The sequence below is a fragment of the Adiantum capillus-veneris genome, chromosome 29 (assembly GCF_014529385.1).
Source record: "Adiantum capillus-veneris isolate H3 chromosome 29, ASM1452938v2, whole genome shotgun sequence".
NCBI lineage: Eukaryota > Viridiplantae > Streptophyta > Polypodiopsida > Polypodiales > Pteridaceae > Adiantum > Adiantum capillus-veneris.
Window position 1 is genome coordinate 125,633,651 of NC_140959.1, and position 3,146 is coordinate 125,636,796.

The window sequence follows — 3,146 nt, forward strand, 5'->3', positions numbered from 1 at the left end:
ACTCTGCAAAGGTAGAGCGCCTATTCAAAATGCTCCCACATCAAATGAACCCCGCACTGCTTTTGTCAAGCTAATCCGCCCTCTTTTAAAGGATCCTGCTGCCCTCATTTAAAGGATCCTACAGAGGTTTTGGCGTGAAGGCCACCTCTCTCTCTCTCTCTCTCTCTCTCTCTCTCTCTAGCTGTCCGCTTGTGCGATCGAGACTACAGAGGGCACTCTCCGAGTAATCTGCTGTTGACACGGTTTTTTTTTTTGGGGGGGGGGGGGATCCCTTCCCCCTTTATCTATAGTATAGATATCAACCTATAGCCTAGTGCCTTGGCACAAGACTTTCATTATAGAATAGGCTTTTTGTGAGGTCACAAAAGGAAGACTCATCACATTCTAGCCTGGATCACTCTCTTACTTTCTATGTTTGGCATGTGGAGCAAATATAGCTTCTTTTCTCGTCCCATATTGGTATAACCTGCCATAAATGCGATTAGAGAGATTGAAACTCGGATTAGGATCTTGAAAATGACTTGTACTCTAACAATTGTACCTCTCTTTGGAATCTATCTATACTATACATAATGGAGCTTAAATATTTTGAGCAAGGAGAAGGCATGAGTGTGTTTGTTGCATTTCAAAGGAAACCTTAAGAAATGCAAAAGTGAAATGTAGAAAATGAGAAGACTTCTGTGTCCTATAGAAATGTAAAGTAGAAAACTTAATACTTTATCTATATTTATAATATTTTTAGTTAAATATTATTTTTAGTTCTTGGGAAAAGGACACAAAATTTCACTTCATCTAGTGACTATTTTTGCTTTCTAAAGCCATTTGAAAGCCATTTGAAGGGTGGGTTTACTTTGCATTTTGAAGGCCATAAAGAACTTCCCTTTATGTGTCATCTAAGGCTATGGTCATGTGAGGCTAACCGTTATATCAATCAAAAATTTTCGATAGCATGTAGCTTTTCACTGGCTTATTATGCGTAAAAGAGCATAATTTTCAGACTACATCGATTTTTTTCCGGTCAGTCCTCTCTCTCTCTCTCTCTCTCTCTCTCTCTCTCTCCTATTTGCACCTCACTCTCCCTCACTACTTGCTGCTCCTCGTGATGTTTTGTATTGTCGTGCCTTCTTTAGTTAAAACTATCGAGGCTTATAGACAACTAAGCTTTGCGTGACCATGTCCTAATGAACCACCCTTTGTAGGATTGCGCACACCTTCCATGCCGTAAATGATCTCTCTCCAACCTTAGTGCTCAAAGCTCAATAGTTGCATGCATATATCCGTGTTTTGTGTGTGTGTGCGCACGTGTGTGTGTACGAGAGAGAGAGAGAGAGAGAGAGAGAGAGAGCGAGAGTTGACGTGCCATTCGCTGAGGTGTAGAGCGTTGCAAGAAGGCCTTCCAAATTTTATTACATTACTGGAGTGCAGCGAGCTCAACAATTCGACGATGGGAGTCCAATGATTTTTTGTGGATGTCCTGCACGCATTGTGTGTGTGTGTGTGAGTGAGTGAGTGTGTGTGTGTGTATGTGTGTGTGTGTGTGTGTGTGTGTGTGTGTGTGTGAGAGAGAGAGAGAGAGAGAAAGACAATGCAACGTTATCGATTGCAAGAAACTATAGTTCCATTCTTGTCACACGTGGACGAGCAGACGAACACACACACACACACACACACCTATATATGACTTTGTGTGTGTGTGTGTGTCTGTGTGTGTGAGAGAGAGAGAGAGAGAGAGAGAGAGATCTCCAATTGCCATGATTTTCTTGACCACAACAATGCTCAGGCCACATACTAGTACTCTTTATAATGCAGCCTAAATTTTTCAAGAAAGGAGAGACCCTCCATGTGTTACTCACTGCTTCACTTAAGATAAAACCTCTCTAAAATACAAAAGGGAGAGTAAGATTGTAAGAAGCTTTTGGGCTTTTGTCATAATGTAAAATCAAAAGAGTTTCTTTTTTTTTCTTTAGTAGTAGAAAGTGCTTTAGTCGTAGACAGTCAAATGCTTTCTCCTCTACAAAGAATAAATGTATTGGTTAAAATGCACATAACAAAAAGGAGATAAATTTAGTGGAGATTTTATTATTTAATGAGAATTTAATTTTTGAAAATATTTTTTTTTTTCAAGTGTTTTTTTCAAAACCAATATTGACATATATATTTTTTGTTTTTATTTCTTTAAAGAGATTGCAAAAAAAACAACAACAACTCGTATGGTGTCCACTTGGATAGTTTCACTTTGAAAAAATACATGCAAATGAAGGAGTAGTTATCCATATTATTGACCATGAGAGAGAGAGAGAGAGAGAGAGAGAGAGAGAGAGAGAGAGAGTCGCATTGCATGTGTGTCCGTGTATGTGCACATGCACGTGCACGAGAGAGAGAGAGAGAGAGAGAGAGAGAGAGAGAGAGAGATTTTCCTTTGTAGCTCATAGGGCTTTGTCTCACCAAGGACACCCTTCAAGCCCTTCAAATTTCTCGGGCAAGGAGAGGGGGGGGTCACTTAATATTTATGCGACTATCACGTGAGTACAATAGAAAGGGTTATTTTTTTATTTTCTCATGTTTTCACATACAAAAAGATACCATAAAATGTAATTGGATTTTTTTTTATAGACTGAATTGTTTGTCAAAATTTCAAAGATAAAGAGTTTAAAATAGTTCTTGAACGCACGTGGTACACAAAATTTATATTTAGTGATACACCAAGTCAAATTTTCAAGATAATATGGTTTTCTTAGAGTAATAGCGTATTTTCAAAAGGATAGCTAACATTTTTCACCCATAGAAAATAAATAAAATGACCAACAAAATCAACCCTCTCATTGGCACCCCAAATAGAGAGAGAGAGAGAGAGAGAGAGAGAGAGAGAGAGAAAGAGATTGCCCAATTAATGTACCTTTTACCAGTTCTTGGATATTTTGTCGTTTTTGTTTTAAAGAGTTAAACCCTAGAAAATGCTTAAAAATCAATAGATTCTCTAAATTTGATAGACAAAGGTGCCTATCAAAAATCAACTCCACACACACACACACACACACACACACACACACACATAGAGAAAAATATTTTAGCGTCGAAGGAATGACACAACAAGTAGAAGGGAGAAGAGGAAAAAGAGAGAATAAAATATTTAAGGGTGTAAGAAA